The sequence below is a fragment of the Rhincodon typus genome, chromosome 8, assembly GCF_021869965.1.
Source record: "Rhincodon typus isolate 14 chromosome 8, sRhiTyp1.1, whole genome shotgun sequence".
NCBI classification, from domain to species: Eukaryota; Metazoa; Chordata; class Chondrichthyes; order Orectolobiformes; family Rhincodontidae; genus Rhincodon; species Rhincodon typus.
Window position 1 is genome coordinate 92838001 of NC_063339.1, and position 19130 is coordinate 92857130.

General features: G+C 44.1%; 1 non-coding gene across 1 annotated transcript; it reads right to left on the reverse strand.

Annotated features, from left to right (window-relative positions):
* Positions 1 to 11888: 11888 nt before the first annotated feature.
* trnal-aag lies at positions 11889 to 11970 on the reverse strand. The gene has a single exon. It is a non-coding gene; the product is annotated as a tRNA-Leu (tRNA).
* Positions 11971 to 19130: the final 7160 nt, after the last annotated feature.

Below are 19130 nucleotides of genomic sequence, written 5' to 3' on the forward strand. Positions count from 1 at the left end.
TCTACAAAACAGGCGTGATAACTGTAAGTATGTTGCAAGGTATCACGCCTGTTTTGTAGAATAAATGATTCAAAGAAAGTCGTCCATCTCAAAAGCTGAGTTTGCACTATAAACCGAGAACGACAGATCAGATTGCGCGGCTGTTCGATCCTCGATGCAGGAATGAGTTGCCATTTCCCTTGTCTTTCTCCTTAACCGTGCATTTTTGTCTGCGGAGCTTTCCCGACCTGGACATGAGCAAATGTCAGACGGCTGCCGCTGAGTTGGAAACCTATGTGGGAAACGAAGGAATGCGACTCACTATATTTTATTAATCTCCACGGTGCTTATTTGGAGATGCACAAAAGGCAGTTTCTAAACGTATTTACAGAACGTAAACGGCGATGAGAGATGTTAAATGAGGTGCTAACAGCACGTGATTGCGCTTTCTTCCAAATGTGAAAAGCTCTGAGTGACCTTCACGTCCCTTGTTTCTGACTAAATGAGATAGAATTTGCTTCACCAGAGCCGCATGTGCCTCACTTTCTGATTCCTGGCTATTTGCATTTTCTTACTCCTCTGTGATATGAAAACAAAATGGATACAATGTCATTTGGTAGCCTGACAGTCTTTAGCTCAGCTTCGATTCCAACATGGCTTAGATTTCAGAGCACGCCTTAATATTAGGGACTTTACGAGAGCGTGAGTCAAGAGGTTTTTCAGAGTCCGTAAATCCATTCATTGTCGTTGACTATATGAGACGCTAATGTGTCCGGCGCTAAAAAATGCCAACATGTTTCTCTACTGCAAAACATGACTGAGGACTTCTCATACAGTTTGAGACATGACAGACAGTATCGGAAGTAGGCGTCTCAGAGACTAACTTAAGATGCATTTGAAAGAGAGGGTAAGTCAGGAATCCGTGGTGCACTGTGACACCAGCAAAATCAGGCTTCTACTTGGCATTGAACCAGGATGCCTTTGCACGTAAAGCAAGTGCAGAACTACTACTCTGCAGAAAGTATCAGGACACTCCAAGTGTACGTTTTAAAATGATGACCATCTGTGCAGTACGAACAGCGCATATTCAGGACCAGGCAGGAGAGAAACTTAACGAAAAATAGCACTGCAATTCAGTGGAATTGTATTCCTTTTCGACACAACCACAGAGATGTCCGAATACATTCAAAAGAAGGGTGGCTGACGAGAAGAGCAAACAGGAAAGCTCTGTCGACATCAGTGCGGAAGCCTGTTATTGGTAATGGCGGGGCAAACCCTGCAGCTTGTGCCTGGTTTCCAACAGGGGACGTTCGGCGTGTGAGGCGACCGTGATAACGACTATACTACAGACACACGATACACTGCCGTTGTGCCCGCTCAATTTCGTACAGCATTGAAATTTGCAGCCCATCACGTTTTACTTTTCAATTTCAAATAGATTGACGTTGTCCAAGCTTATTGGTATTATTGGGAAATAAAGAAATTCACGTAAAATTACTCAAAAAATATTCACAATGTGGTTGCCAGGGTTGCATGGTTTGGACTTTAGGGCGAAGCCGAAGAGGCTGGGCGAAATTTCCCTGCAGCGTCGGAGGATGAGAAGCTAGAGAAATTTATAAAGTCATGAGGGATATGAACAGAATGAATTTTCGAGATCTTTTTTCACGGGGTGGGCGAGTCCAAAACGACAGGGCATACATTTAAGGTGAGAGGGGAAAAATGAAATGGGAGCTGAGGGGCATTTTTCACGCAGAAGGTGGTGCGTGTATGGAATGAACTGACGGAGGAAGTTGTGGAGGCTGGTGAAATGACAACATTTCAAATGCACCTGGATGCGTGCATGAATCGGAAGTGTTTGGAGGGATAAGGACCAAATGCTGGCAAATGGGGCTAAATGAAATTAGGATCCTCCCACAGTCGCTGGGTCACCGAATTTTAAAGTTTCACCCCACTCTGACCTTCCCATATCTCCGTCCGTTATTTGGTAAGTATTCCTGTAGTGGAAAATTCATTATGTACATTCGAAACGATTAACGTAATGTGGAAAACGTGTGTCCAGTGGCGCAATCGGTCAGTGCGTGACAGTTATATGACAGTGTAGAGGCCTGTGAAATACCCGTTATGAGTTCGACCTTCACGTGGATTAGCTTTTACTGACATGGGGATAGTACACTAAGAATAAGGGCCACGTTGAGCAAATTCGACTTTATTGGAAAGTGTCCGTTTCTGTGGATTGAGAAACGAATTTTCCGGTTGGAAATATCTCAATTATCAAAAATATCCGGCACGTATTCAATGCGTGTGGGAACATCTGCGGAGAGAAAACCGAATGTGATGTTTCAGCTCGATCACCTTTATCACGTGGCTGACCCTGCACTGGTTGCACTCTGGGGAAAAAAAAGAAGCTGTTTAGCCCGTTTCATATTACTCAATTTACTGCTAACTGGCAGAATCTATAACAATAATTTTTAAAAAAGGAATTAGATTTATCTCATTGTACTGTTTGACTGGTGCATTCAACTTTTGTCGGAATTCATTGAATTCAAGTACTGCTGAGAAGAACAGAGGTTTGAAAATACAAAAAGGAGAGTCCAGTTGGTGGATTTCTTCGGCAGGGATCAATAAGTATGAAATGGACGCAAAATCATGATAAATATGGTCACATCTTTAAGGTACAAGATAAAATCAGGAATTCCGTCTCCGAGAGACGGTTCACCTCCTGATTATGATGGCATAACGTTACTTACCAATTAATAAAAGAGCTCTGTTCCATTTCTAAAGCTTCACAGGAAATCATATGCCACACGTTTCAAAACCACGAGAATTTTTATAGTCGATGCTATTCAACTGCACGTGTTCACGAAATTCATTGATATCCAAATTTCCTTTCTGTAATTTTTAAAATCCTGCTCAGTTGTTTCACAATTTATAATGCTTCATATCAAATAATATGCCACACCTTCCAAAACTATTAATATTTTTATAGTCAGTTTTAATCAGCCGTTCATGAAATTTCTTCACATCTGAAGTCATTCAAAGACAAATTGATTCTCCACCCACCCAACTCGCCATCCCACCATTCCTCCCACCCAGCCTGGCTACAGACTCTCTTCCCTTGTTAAATACACTACTTGTATGCTTGCTCATATGTCCTTTAAAACGTACTGGAATCACCTACCACCTTTGTTTCTGGAATATTTTTGCAGATTTTAATACCTCTCTGACGGAATGAAACTCTGCTCCAATGTTTCTTTATTATTCACCGACAATTTTGAATTTCTGACCTCTCTGATTTTGATTCACTCGAAAGAAGGAATTTTCATCTTATTTAGAAACTCCAAACCTCGCATCATCTGGCAAATCCCCATTTGTTTACTTCCCAATTTTCTCTGTGTCAGTTACAACGTTTCCGATTTTTCCAACATCTCGTGAATATAATCTGCAACTTTTCCACCACCCCGATAAAACCCGTCTGTGTCCGTTCTAATGACTTTATATCCTAGTAGACTCCATCTGCGTCTTTTCTAATCTGTTTACATATTTGTGGTGAAGAGTGCGGATAAGGATTACACACAATGCTCCAAGTGAAGCTGAACTACAGACGTTACGGTTGTACTGTGATCTCAACCACCACACTATGGGGCTACAGTCACTTCCAGGGCTGACTGGTTAAAGACAGTAAATATCTTCACCAAAGCTAATCGTGGACCTGAGACATGAAAGTTTCAAGAAGAACTGCAGTACTTATTATTACTCTGAAGAAGGGTCTAGGCCTGAAACGTCAGCCTTCCTGCTCCTCTGATGCTGCTTGGCCTGCTGTGTTCATCCAACTCTACACCTTGTTATCTCTACTTATTGTGTATCGTCTCTCCATATTCGTGTCCCCTTTGCTCATCACTTTGTGCGTCCCTGTATTGAATTCGACCTAATGATTAATTTATTAATTAAGACATTTCCCTCATCGCACGTTATTCTGAACTCTATGGAGCACAAACTGATATTACTTGTACGCGCCTGGAATACAGTCCTCTCATCCCTGAGATGAATCGAATGGACATTCCTGTTGTGACTTCGAAGGCAAGTAATTCCTTCTCCGGTTTAGGGAGATCATTACTGCGACAAACTGCATTGTGTGTTCATTACACCCAAGGCAATTGCAGCAAGACTTTCATATTCGGCTTTTACAATCTGATTCCAGCAAAGGTTAACCTAAAAGCTGCATTTCTCTGTGTCGTTTGTCTGTGCGTGGTAGTCTGTACTTTACTGTGTACAATGACATTCAAATTTGTCTGAACACACAGTTCCAAATATTTCAAACAATCTGACTCGTGTGTTCCAAACTGATAGAATGCAGTAGTTTAGCAACACCTGGGCACTGCAAGGATGTGGTGGCTAGTGGAAAGACACTGGTCTCATAAACGGGAAATAATGATTTCAATCCCCGATTCTACTTAGCATTGGTTGTCAATCGCTGAACCAAAGTGTGTGCCGTTGCCAACTGTTGGATTCTGGATCCTTGTCGTTCCACCGCTGCCCCATTTAAAGCACCTTTCTCTTTTAAGTCATGGTACAGCAATAATCTTTGGTGATTCTCATGATGATATAAATTGGCCATGCCAGATTGACCAATGTAGTTTGAATGGTGAGTTATTGAGGTGTTATTGGGGCAGTTTATTAGAACAATACTTTCCAGAAGCAATCAGAGAGCAGGATATCTGGTAGTATGCAATGGCACAGGATTCATTATTTACCTCATAGTGAAGATGCCCCTGGGTAGCAGTGATCGCAGTGTGACCGAGTTTTATATTTACTTTGAGGAAGTGAAGGTTGGTTCTAAGATGAGCGCTTAAAACCAAATTGAGGAAAATGATAACAGTACGAAGTTAGGGCTGGCTGAAATGAAGTGGAAAATTAGGTGAAGAGCGGGGTCAGTAGACTTGTAATGGTAGATATTTAAGGAGGTATTTCAGAACACTCTAAAAAGCTACATTCCAGTCAGGAAGAGTGGAAGAGAATGAAGCACCAACCATGTCTAAGGAAGGAATGTAAAGATAAGATGAACTTGAAATAAGAGTTCCACAAAAATATTGATATTCAGGCATATACACACAGGTCACATTGTTTAGGTGAGCACGTTTTCTATACCACCTTTTCATCAGTACCATTAGTTCTGAAGAAGAGTCGCTGGACTTGAAACATTAACTCTGCTTTCAAGATGACGCTGACATCGTGCGACTTCTTACGACATCCCCAGAGCAGATCGAACCATAACATTTCTTCTTACTGTCCTACACTTTTTAACTTAAATCTAAGTCTGAAAGAATTACTAATAATGTTCTTTCAAATCTCGTTACAGGTTTAAGGATGATGCAGTCGTACAGATCCAAATACTGACGACGCTTGACTCACAGACCCAGGACAGCAAATAATGCTGATCTTGCTAACGTTGATGTTGCTTAGTGCACGCCCTGTGCAATGTAACCAGTATGCCTCTGTCCAAATCTTTTTACAACCTCTGATCAGTACATCCTTTCGTACAATGATCTGCTTATCCTGCTTGTAAACAAAGCTTTACACTGTTCTCTGGTACATTTGACAACCAATCAATTATGTCCACAGATGACGCCAGTCGTGCTGCATTTCTCCAGAAATTGCTGCTTTTGTTCGGAGAACTTTGTTCGGTCTGATCGCTGGACTGCAGGAAAGGTGCAATTGTCCGAGAGGGCGTACAGAGCAAATTGACCAGGTTATTGCCTGGGCTGGACCATTTCCTCCGTGAAGATAGACGATCTAGGCTGAAGTTATTTTTCTGAGAACAGAGAAAGTTTGAGGGGAACTTATTAACGTGCATAAAATTATAAAGGGACAGATATAGGAGATTGTAATAAACTTCATCTAATTGAAAAGGATGAATAACCATCGATATTTTTTAAAAACAAGGGACGGAGAACTCAGAAGAAATTTAAGGAAGATGTGTTTCTCCCCCAGAGAGTTCTGGGTTTCTGGAACTCACCGCCTGGACGTATGGTTAAGCTAAGAATCATCAGATCATTTTAGGAATGTTTAGATGATTACTTGAAGTGCCAGATCACTCAAAGATAGGAGCCAGGTACTGGAAAACGGGGACAAACAGACACAAAAAGCTGGAAAGCGCAGCAGGTCTTGCAGCATCTGCGAAGAAAGATCAGAGTTTGGCTCTGGTGACCCTTCCTTCCGAGGGAAAAAATCAGATACTTGCTGAAAGACACAAAGATAATGTGTCAAAGACAACTTTCTGTACTGTCAGACTTCAGCAGTTGTGGAGCAATGGAGAGCGTGGTGGGCTTCTGAGGGCTTATTAACCGTGTTATTCAAACATTGTGGGTTTGAGTCCCACCAGAGTCAAGTTTTAGTTCACGTTTGATAGGAGTCAATGATGGTGTGTAGAAGCCGATTCATTGTCACTTCCTGTTGTCCAATCCACATTGCTGGAGAGAGGAAGTTCGTCAATTTTTTAGGGCAAGCTTCCTGGAAATAAAACCATAAGTTAGTGGAAAAGCTCAGCACGTCTGGCAGCATCTGTGAAAAAAAAAAGTCGAGTTAACGTTTCAGGTCCAGTGACCCTTCCCCAGAATATCGTTTAAAACATGATCGGACCACAATCAGCTGCCCACCCGACAAACCTGCGCAGTTTGTAGAGAAGCCCAACTAGTTCGCAACACAAACCTTCCCTTCCACGGTCAACTTGTTATTTTCGATTTTTTTTGAAGATGGAGATCGATAATTGTCTGATTCCCAATTGCAGACAGTGTCGTGTGGATGGTGTGGGGAAAGTCATTGAAGTGATAGGTCAGCCATGACTATATCGAATCGTGAGGCTTGTTGCTATTTTTCAGCGTTATTGTTGGCGGAGAGTTTTAAATAACATGATGAGGACAATGTGAATTGACACCACTGAATATCAACTCATCAGCTTTGCTCCGCCGCTCTCACAGCTGGAATGTTCCAGCTTCACACCAGACAGTGGAAGATTTATTGCAAAAAATAAATCAGTTCCTGTGGCTTTCTGCACTGACTACATTATTTACGAGAATTTTGTAATTTAGGATTCTGTAATTGTCCACTCTGAATAAAGTGCGGGTCATTAACATCTGCCCAGAAGAAACGTAATCCCAAGATAAAAACCTTGGAACAACACTGTGCACTCTTCTCGAACCTGGGAAACAATTGTTCACAAAAAAATGTTACTTCCCCGCTATCACGGGGCTTTTCTTCAATCGGGTTCAATTCCTCACAGAATTCGACTCAACAGATCTCGTCACTGAGTAATTTCTTTATTTGTGTTTAGCTCATGCAAACAGAATGTCACAGTGGGAGCGAGCTGCACCCATGACCCAGAAGTCATACCATACTCTGCAAACCGTCCTCTGCTGTTTATCATTTCACTAACAACAGGGAGAAGTATCTGCTGCTCTGCAAAGTTTACTCAACAGTTTTCAGAAACAAGACAAACACAGCCTCAACTGTTTCCTGCTGCAAGTAACTGAATCAATCTCTCAAATTGATTTCATCGTCACACGGGCCAGGTTGTAAATGCTGAAAATATATACTAGTCGAGACTGTTCGCTCTCACACGTCCCTTTTCTCTCCAGGAGCTGTCAGGATGATGGACTGTGATGCCTTTTCCCGTTCTCTGTCACTCCGGGATGGTTTGAATAGTAAGATCTATTCTCTGAGCTGAGAACAACGTGGTGAAGTTTATGCACTTCAGGTGCAGCGTGTCTGAGAGACAGGACTCCCTGCAGTAACACCCCATCCTGTTTCAGGTCGCAGCGACCTCTCTGTGACATCCAAAAAGACACAGATACAAATCCCCTTTATTGGGGAATATTCTCTCCTTCTGAGCGGCTCTGCATTTTTCGCATTGTCTCAGATGCAATAATTTGAATGAGGTTCCCAACAGAATTTTAGTTGCTGCGCATGCGCAATCTCTCTTTTGCACAGCCTTCCACACTTTCCATACCTCCCACTGGCACCACCCCGCTTCCCTGCCCCGCAAGCCCGTGTTTGACAGGGAGCTGAAGAGCGCATTCGTGCTGTTCTCCCTTAGAACTGCCAGCCAGTGGAAGATGATTTACTGCAGCCGCCAATAAAGAGGGGCCGGTCCCGGGGGGACGAAACTGGCACAGCCTCTTGGGAGCAGGTGGTCAGAATGGGAAGAAGTTGTTATTAAAACTCAGCGCTGCTTTCACATCCCGAAGCAACGGGAAAATCCTTACTTTACAAGAAAACTCACCTGATTTAGTGTTAACAGCTCTGTGCTGTTGCTGGCTCATTGGTCTCGGGGTATGAATCCTGTTTCATGTGGATGGCGTAAATAGGAGCAGCTCTCGCTTTTGAAGCGCGGGCGATTCCGGGCGTTCAGTATCTCCAATCTTCATTAATGAGGACTGGTTTCGATGAGATCAAGATCCCTCAGTCTCTCGATGGTGAATACATCACGTGTGGAGAAGCAGGAAGCAAGTTTTAAGAACATCTGCCCGTGGTCAACAGACCACATCACGGGTGGTGAAAAGTCCCACATTAACGCAACTCTCTTTATCTTTCTATGTTCTAAAATGCCAGTTCCCTAGAAACAGTTTCTCGCTGTCTGCTTCATCCAAACACTCTCGCCATCAAATCTCCATTTAATCCTTAAAGCCTTAAACAGAACAATCCCGGCCTCTGGAATCTCTCCACAAAACTGAATTCCCTCATTCCTGGCATGATGAAGCCGGAGGATTGCGACGAGATTTTGGAGGAAAAATCAGTTGGTAGGCGGAAACATGGAAAGGAAAACAAAAACAAAAACTCAGTCTCCAGCTTTGCGAATCTTTCAAAATCTTTTGTGATCCAAGTGGAAGAAATTGATTTAATTCACCAATGGAGAGAACCCAGTCCCGGGGAAAGGACAAGCAGGACCGGCCCGGGAGCAGGGAGACAGAATGAGAGGAAAATGTTCTTGAAACTGTTTGCTGCTTCGAATTCCTGGAGCAACGTCCAAGGTACTTCGCTCTGAGCAAGTCTCAGCTGGTTCAGAGCTGGGCAAGCAAACAATGGGAGCGGCTCGTTGGTCTAGTGGCATGATTCTTCCTTAGGATATTGTACAGTGCTGGCATTTGTAAGTGAAACATGATCATACCGGACTGCAGGGAAAATGCACAGAGCCGAGCGAGCCGCGTACAAGATGATACCGTGCAACATACTTAACAGTCCCTAGGCCTGCATGGCAAAATAAGCGGCTCCGAAAAAAAAAGCCTTCGTCTCGAATGGCAAGCAGATTTAGAATCCGAGAAAGGCAGATCCCATTGCGAAATTGTTTTAAAGTCAGTGCAGGTACGACCTACATTAACATAATTCCTTTCACTTTTCTTGTCTTTCTGCTTAGCCGGCTGTATTCCGGCGAAGATTACCGCTTTGGGGCAATGATTTTTCCAATGTTGCTACTGGAAAACAAAAAAAAAGCGAAGGCAAAGGGAAAGACCTCCCACCAAATGCCGATAACCCTTTAATCAAAACAAAAGTCAATGGAAAGCTGAATGCATATTTCGAGACTCGATTGAACAACTAATGCAACGTGCCTGTGAGAAACTATGAACGGGTATGCTAGACTGCAGTGAAAATGCACAAAGCCGAGCAGGCCGTGTACCAGATGATTCCATTCAGCATAATTACAGTTACCATGAGGGGATAGTAAGAACTGCCGATGCTGGAGTCAGAGATAACACGGTGTGGAGCTCGACGAACACAGCGGGCCAGGCACTACTGTTTTGCAGAATTAGTGGCTCAAAGATAATCCTTCATCTGAAAAGCTGAGTTAGCATTAGAATCCGAGAACATTGCGAGGCTGTTCGAACCTCGGTGTAGGTACAAGTTACCACTTTCCTTGTCTTTCGCCTCAGCTGTGCATTTGCCTGCAGAGCTTTCCAGACAGGACAAACAGCTGCGGAATTAAAGATAGTAGGAACTGCAGATGCTGGAGAATCCGAGACAACAAGGTGCAGGGAATTAAACCTGTCAGAGACGACTTTGAGATGCATTTGACAGAGAGGGTAAATCATGAATGAGTGTTGCAAGTGACACCAGCACATCAGGCTTCTCCTTGACTTTGAACCGGGACGCTTTCGCACCGAAAGCAAAAGCGACACGACTGCACTACAGAAAAAAGTACGGGCACGTCAAATGCACTCATAAAAAGGTTGAGCACATGTGCCCTACAAATCGGCCCATATTCAGGAGCAGGAAGGAGAGAAATTTAACAAAGCTTTCCACCGCATTGCATTGGAATTACCCTCCTTTCCACAACAAAAGTGTTATGACAGCAGCAGTTTTGACTGGCTTAACAGAATGAAAGGCTCGCTGACAACAAGGTAGGTCTATACACGGAAATGCAGAAACCTGTCGCTGTAATAAATGGAGAACCATTGTTTCTGGGCTGTTTCAAACCGGGGACCTTGCGCGGGTGAGGTGAACATGCTAACCACTATACTACAGAAACCCGGTATCAAAGTCATCTGCCCGCTGTCCTTCGAACACCATTGAAATTTGCAGCCGTTCAACGTTTGATTTCTCTGTTTTAAATAGATCGATGCTGTCCAGCGTTATTGACATTATTAAAAGTAAAAGATACCACGTAAAATTGCCCAGAAAATGTTCACCAGGATGTTGCCAGAGTTGCAGGGTTTGGACTGTTGGGCGAGGCTGACCCGACTGGGGCAATTTTTTCCTGGAGCATCACAAGCTGAGGAACGACCTTATAGAAGTCTGTAAAATCATGAGGGATAAGGATAGGGTGAAGAGTCAATGTCATTTTCCAAAAGTAGGCCCGAGCGCAAAACGAGAGGGCATATATTTAAGATGAGAGGGGAATAAATTAAAAGAGTTCTGACAGGCAAATTTTCATGCCGAATGTGGTGCGTGTATGGAGTGAACTGCCAGAGGAAATGGTGGAGGCTCGTAAAAATTACAACATTTCAAAGGCACCTGAATGCGTGTATGAATCGGTTGGGCTAAGAGGAATGACAGCCTTCCACAGGCGAAGTGTTCGTTCACTTTTGCCAAAAATGACCATTCTCTGTGACACCTTCCCAGGTTATCGGTGAGGATTTTGGATTCAGGAAGATTCCTCACAAACCGTGTTTGCACCTCAGGTCTCGGGCGAATCCCCAAACAGACAGATCTTAACGCGCAACAGAAGCAAAAATGACAAGGCGAACGCATTTCCACACACACCGCAGCACGAATGCTTTCTGTGAAACACCTCCAGTTCTCTGGGTTATGAACTACTCACACAACCGGCATCCGGGCAATTCCAAACTAATCCTCCAAATGCGCTGGAGGTTTAGTGCAACGCCACTTACTGGAAACAGCTCAAGTCAGGAAATAAAAGAATAGAGTAAGAACGTCCCACGAAAAGTGAATGCAAGCAACCACAGTCTCGATTAGATTAGGTGTCCCTTCTGGTCAGTAATGCGGGTGTGCCTGCACCACAACGATTTCAGCATATCAAGAAAGTGGCTCATCAGCTCCCTTCTTGGAGGAAGTGAAAGAAATTTCACATCTCAATTACTTTTCACTAAAAAAAAGGCAAATAACTGCGAGTAGGTTCAAAGCAGGATTTTGTTTCACAGCAGCAGCGAAATAACGATCTGCATTCACTTGCAGCGGAAGGGTAAGCAACGCAACTTGCCTGGAACATGAAGCAGCAGCGCAGCCTGCTTGTTCCCACTGTCATGCTGGGGGCATTCCGCATGTGTAAACCACTGCGCCATGGAAACACGCCGTGGACGCTGATCTGATTAATTATTTGTGCTCTCCCACATCAAAGACTGCATTGGGCGAAACAAGTCAAGGTGAACGCAACCCATCCTACGTCGCGCCGGTATAACAACTGGCAGTGGTGGGACTCGAACCCACGCCTCCTCAGAGACTGGAGCCTTAATCCAGCGCCTTAGACCGCTCGGCCACACTACCCGACAGGTGCATTATGACATTTTCCAATGTTGCTACTGCACACTACTAAAGCGAAGACACAGGGAAATACTTGGAGGAACGCTATCCCCCTCGTCCATTTTCTTAACTGCTCGGCAATGCCCGGCTACAATATTAATTTCGCACCAGATGCCGATAGTTCTTCAATCAAAACAAATACCAACGGAAAGCTGAACGCATCTTGCGAGATTCGGTTGCGCAAAAAATGTCATGTGCCTGTGAGAAAGTATTTTCGTTTTTACCTTGATAAAGAACACATGACTGCACCACATTTCCGGGTTCACCCAGATCACTTCTGTCACACACTGAAAACTCACAATTTTTCCCCTCTTTTACCGAGAATGAAAATTTTAATGAATAAACCCACGCGGTCACAAAAGAAGATAATTTTCCTCGTCAATTGAGTAACGTTCAGGTAGACTTCACTGACGTTTTCCGTGGTATCCTCAGAGTTAGTTAATTCTGGTTCAGCTCCATTTGACATGGAGCCGCCCAGGAAGTGACCATTCTCATTCTGTGACTCTGAATATTCTTGTTGGTGCAGGATTGGAGTTGGGTTTGCCCCTCTAATAGTCTTGTCATTTATTATACAAGCCGCTGCACGTACAAACTGATCTCTGGGATTTCCAGTGAAGTGGAAACAATTTTCACTGCAAAACTGGAGACCAGTATTTTAATCAAAGCAGCAGAAGAGAAACCCTGCTTGAGGCATAGCTAAAGCTGCCGGTTTCACTGATAACGCTGGAGGGCTGTGCTTCACCTCAGAAAGCGAAGCTGTAAGAAGGAAAGACGCCCAGCATAGGGCTCGAATCGACGACCGTGAGATTAAGAGTTTTATGCTCTACCAACTGAGCTAGCCAGGCGTGACAAAAATGCTACTTATTTTCCCATTTCACACTGTGCCAAATCCCCTGCAACCTCATCTCAATGTGCCAAAGATGATCCACCTCGAAAATCACAAGTTTCCAGTTCATTCCTCTCAATCACAAATAACATCATTTACATCTTCCACTTTTCAGCTGTTACTCCTTCAGACCATTATAATCCATTTTCATTGAACATTCAAAATTCATATTTTAATGTCGGTGCCCTCATCCTTTAGCTGCCCATATGACTGTCAGTCATTCTGAGAGACGGTGAATCTGCTTCAATAAACCCAGTCATTTCTGTTACAGACTGCATGAAATGCGTATCTGTCTGCCTAGTCTCACTCAATACTTTCAGCACTTTGTTTGTTCAGTACATCAGCAACTTCTGCAGCTTCGCATTTGGGGGCTGGATTTTCGGAGTTCAGTTAAAAAGATTCGAAGATCAAGAAGAATTTGCTGCAGCCCTTGTGAAATGTAAAATGATTTTCGCCCTTTATCACAGGAGAAGAACCGTTCATAAGGAACAGGTTTCCACTAGTTGTGTCAGTTGAGTTTTCCCAAGTGGAGCTAAGAGAAAATTCCACTCACCTGGAGATTGTGTCAATGCTGCTCTGGGGTTCACTGAGCGGGATGAAATGTCCCTGTTTTTTCTTGAGCCTGTGCTCGGTGGATGGGGAAGATTGGCCCTGGTTGTAGGATCTTGCCTTCCAGGGATGGGCAGCAAGCAGCTGATTGAAGATGCAGTGGCCACGTTCTGCTGACAGCGGAGGACTGGAGAATGTGATGTCAAATCCTACTGCTTGTCCCTTTCTCACTCAGCGTGGAGCTGGGGAAGAGACAAAGATTGATGGGTTTGTTTGATTCCAATCTCTTCGTAAACTTTTATGAATTAAATGTAAGTACATAGCTGGTTTAATTGTTAGATCACAATGTTGAGAATAACTGCATTAAAACCTGTATGTCTGGGGTCTGTCTGAAAAACAGTGGAGCTGACAAAGTTTCGAAGCTATCTCCTGAAGGCACAATCCCGATTGGCAATCTTCTGTATGACCTGAAACGTGAAAGGATAGTAAAACAAAAGAGGCTGCGCTCTTGGGTAGTCTCGAAACACCAATCTTTCTCGAAATAACCGAATGCACTGACCAATTGCAAAACCGGAGCTATTAACATGAAGCTCTGCCAAAGCTCCTAATGCAGGGAGTCAGCCTCGTTGCGCAGCTGGAGGTCTCTCAGTTTTCAGCGACTATCTCCAGTTTATGTGTGATCTTACATACAGTAGAGTTGTGGTGTTAGCACGAACATGAGCAACAACGGTAACATTCACAGCGTGAACAACCAGCAAAGATAACCACCGTCACTGTTTCACTTCAATTGTCCCCGCTTTGTGAGGCGGTGAGTTTTACCAGCAACGAAAACACATTTGTCATCAGGAGGCTGCTTCAGGGTCTCCTCTGTTACTGCTGGATGCGTCATGAAGTTCCTTTCTGCTCTTCCACAAGCACTTCTGCTTCTCCTTTACTTGTATTCTCATCCCTTCATTCTCAGTTTGGACGGAATAACGAGGTGAGGCAGGATAAAATGCAACCTTACCGTGGAATGTTGTTGTCATGGCACAGAGATCACGAGCTGATCACTCTCATTCTCTGCTGTCATCATTCAAACATTTTTACACCAACAGTAAATTCATCGCTATAATCCTATAATTGTGGCAGTATTGTTTTTTTTTCCTGGTGGATTAGGAATTCCATTTTGAATTCTGAAGATTCATAATCTTTTATGACAAGAAATGTCTCCTTACCTCAGTCATAACTGACAGACACATTATCCGAGGAATATGAATCCAGTACTAAACATTCCATTCTCAAAGTGTCTCCGAATTTCAGACTTTACACAGAACATAAATGGGGAATGAGGGCTATATACAGATGGAGTGTCGGATAATGTGAAAGAGGGCCAGGTGGATACACAGAGACAAAGAGAGACAAGTAGAAGCATTATTGTGGTAGACACTGAAAGGACCAATTCTCCATTCGACATGTCTGCTAACTGACAGAAAGGAAAAGAAAAGAAGCAGAGGATTTCACCACCTCAGGGCAACAGAAGGAGAATTAGTGCTGATCAAGTCCCTTTAAAGTTGAAAAGTTAACGCTTGTAAGCTAATGAGAGAGTGTGATTTTGATAAATACGCTGATTCGAAAGATAAAGTTAATAATGTCTCCCGGCATTATACTATAGAAATGCACAGTTAACCTGGCAGTGATGAACGGTCAGTGGATCCGAAACGTTAACTCTGTTTCCCTCTGCAGATGCTACCATGCCTGCTGAGTTTCTCCATCAATTCCTATTTTTGTGTCAGATTGTCGCAGTTCTTTGTTTTATGTTAATTGATAACTTTTGGGACAAAACAGATTAGGTGTCAGCTCCTGAAAAATCAGTCAGAAGTGCCATCACCTCCATAGAGTAGTACAACAGAACTTCTATCCCCTTATGGGGAATCTGTCTTGGGCCGCGGTGGTGTAAGCGCCGAATCCTAACCACGAGACCACCAGGGAACACGACCGAAGAGGTCGTGTCTTTTCTTAGTGACCTGCTTTTGCGTTTTCATGTGCGATCATTTTCGCTGCAGGTCGGTTTCTCCATCTCCGATTTTCTTTTTCCAGCGTGGAAGAAGACCATTCGGCCCATCGTTTCAGTGCAGGTCATGAAAACCTATACATTCTAGTCCTAGTTTCCAGCATTTGGCTCATAGCCTTGTGTGCTCTGACTTTACAAGGCAAATGTCAATGAGTTTATCTCTGTAATCTCACATAACACAACAAATGGGACTGAAGTTTGAGATGGTAAAACTATATTAATACCTCCTTGAGGAACTCATCTTCATTATCACCCACAGAGGGAAACACACAGACACATCCCCGAGAGTGACAGAGACCTCAGGATTATACCCGCTCCATGTACTTCACGTCCGCTCTCCGTCCCCACACACAAGTTTCTGCGACAAAAGGCAGCTTTAGGTGGATCACAAATGACTTCTCCAGACAATGAGAACTTTTTCCGTGAACTGGGATATAAAATGGACAGTGAGCTGAAATAGTTCCACAAGCTGCTCACGTGCAACTTTCAATTTCGAAAACTCATCAAACCAGGCACTGCAGCTCCTGGGAATCTCGGCAGAAATCCCTCACTAAAAGCAACTGACACACGACAGACTCTAAACACTTTCATGTCGCATCTCTTTCTGCCTGTGTCCCTGTCTCACCTCTCGCTCTCTTGACCGTCCAGCTCCGACGTCAATGAGATGCTTGATACAAACACAGGCAGATTGTGAAGTCAATCTTTACCTTGACAGCAGGTCCAGGGAATGTAAGGCTCAAGGAAGGGAGACAGAAGCAATGGGTTTACACACGCTGGGCATAGATACATCAGCATTGCATCTTCCTGATTCTCCCAGATACTGATTCCAGGAATATGCATAGTGCCAGTTATCCCCAATCCCCATGGATAACGTGTCTAACAGCCAGATCAGGGGAGAGTCGTTTCGACCCCTTCTTGGCTCCGGTGCATTTTGCAAACGTTGTCCTATTACTTCACAGCTGAGCTGACCACAGCTGGTCACAGAGGTCTCCAGCAAAGAAAATGACGCTTCAGCCCATCATGTCTGCGCAAGGTGAACTCCAGCCCCTGACTGCTCCAGTCTCACTGCCCAGCACTTGGCTTATAGCCTCAACAAGATGAGCAATGGAAATGTCCACCTAAATTATTCAGTCAGAACTGCAGATGCAAGAGTCAGAGATAACACAGTCAAGGGAGCTGGAGGAACACAGCAGGACAGGCAGCATCAGAGGAGCAGGAAATTTGATGCTTCAGGTGGGGATGCGTATGAGAGTTTCTTCTTGTTCTGTTCTGAGAGGCAGTAAAACGCACATTCCTACCGTTGGCGATTTGAGTGAAATGGTTTTGCCCCCAACCTCCTGTGATTCCCTTCGCACACAAGAAGACGGGGACCGAACTCCTTTCTTATTTACCTGAAGCACTCAACCGTAGTCGGAAAGATTCGAACCTACACAGAACACCCCAATGTATTTCCTGTTTATTGTTTTAGCCACTACCGCGCCTCCCTTTTCCAGGTCTTTCTGCCTGTGGGGCTGAGGAAGACTGAATCATTACTAGGTTTGTTTGAATCCAATCATTTCTCAGATTTCTGAAGGATTAAATTCAGTGCATGATGAGTCTGGTTGTTTCATTCCAATAGATGGGCTAAATATCCATTTAAACACAACAGCATAAATTTCAAGAAAAGCTCAGCAGATCTGGCAGAGAATCAGAGCCAACGTTTCAGAACTCTGTTTTCTCCCACAGGTACTGCCAAACATGCTGAGTTTCTCCAGCAGCATCTGTTTTTGTTTCAGACTCCCAACATCCGCAACTCTGTACGTTAGATATTGAAGCAACATTGAGACACCTTTGTGGTTACTCACTGGATAAGATTTCCATTTGAGGAACACTTTCCGAGCCGTATTAAAAACCCGGAACTGCGTAGCAAAGAAAACTTCAATCGTTCGTTCGTGTGTGGCCTCGAATGGTCGACTTCTCACTTAATAGCCGAACACGTTGACCACTTACGTCTCAGAGTTTAACCACCAGTAACTTGCACGATCCCTTAAAGTAGGATCTTAGTGAATTCAAGCTTCAGCCTGCCTCTCTTGGAATGACAATTGTTCTCTATCAGTTTTACTTTTCCGAAATGAAGCCTGCCATATTCATTGTGGAGACATGGGAACAGTCTGATCGTACCCTCCGCAGACACATCCATGTCACCGGGAACCGCTCTCCTACATCCAGGGCCGTCTCCCTTCGAGCCTTTCAGTGTCTTGTCTATTCCCGAGTTTTCTCATTGTCCCGGAGCCGAGATGAAGTTTTGAATCCCTGATGTGCACGAAGGAGAATTCTTTCAATGTCTCAGGTCAGTTCATGTCCCGAGAACATCAGAGTCAATGTCCCGGCCCCTTAAAGAAGGGGCAGGTGTCTCGACTGTTTGTGGTCAGTCGGAAAGTTCACCCTTCAATCTCCCGTGATTCCGGTTCCCAAGCGTTTCTAAAGATTCGCAAAGTTGGAGTCAAGGTTTTCTGTTTTTCTTCCCTATCATTCCCCCCACCCTCCGCCACCAACTGACAATATTTTCCCAAAATCTCTTTACAATCCTCCGCCTTGCAACATGTCCAGGGATGAGGAAATACCATTTAATGAAGGGATTCCCGACGTCGGAAATGTTCCCTTCGGAGCAAAGAAGTTTAAGCGGAGATTTCCTGGGGCTGTTTATAACAGTGGGGAAGTGGGTGGTGGGGATGAGTGGGATGATGTCGGGAGAAACTGTAGCCACTGACCAGGGTCAGTTACCAGGGGACTGGGATTCAAGATAATTTAAGCAAGATCATTTATGTAGATTAAACGCAGAGAATACTGCAGAAACTAAACACGTTTATTGGTATCTGTCGAAAGAGAAACAGAGGCAATGTTTTGAGTATGACAGCATCCTTGCTCAGAACTCGTGTTTCCTGAATGTCAATAAATAACCAGACTCTGAAAAGGGTTTATGAGATGGATTTTCCAGAATTTGAGAGATAATTCATCCATCAAGAAGTCATTCGAAAAGCGCAGTCGGCAATATTCGAGCCTGCGAGGGGAAACGCGAATGGATTTTTCATCCATCGCCTTAACCACTCGGCCACAACTACAGGTGCAAAGGTGCCTTTTGATATTTCTCATGGAATGGTTCCAACAAGAAAGAGGAGCATTCGGTTTATCTTGCCCGTGCCACTATCTTTATATTTCTTGTCGCGCTACATTTGATCAGAATGGAGGAGGATGCTGGGAGATTGAATTGAACTACATTATTGAGAACTGGAGTGAACATATGATGCTTTCGGACTACTCCCTGTTTTAACATTGATTTCAGCCAAACGTTAGGAATGTTTTAATTGTTAACACAGTGGAGCTGGAGGAACACAGTAGGTCGGGAAGCATTCAGAAATGGGGGAGGGGGAAGGGAGCTCAGAAATTAATAGAGAGGAGGGGTGGGGCTGGGGAAGGTCGGTGGGATGGTGATAGGTGAGTGGAGGTAGGCAGTGGTGGAGATTGGTCAGTGAAGTGGGAGAAGCGGACAGGTGGGAGAGAAGATGGACAGGTTGTGTCAGGTCAAGGAGGTGGGGATGAGAGGAAGGGTTGGTCATGGGATGAGGCCAGGGTGGGAAGATTTTGAAACTGGTAAAGTCC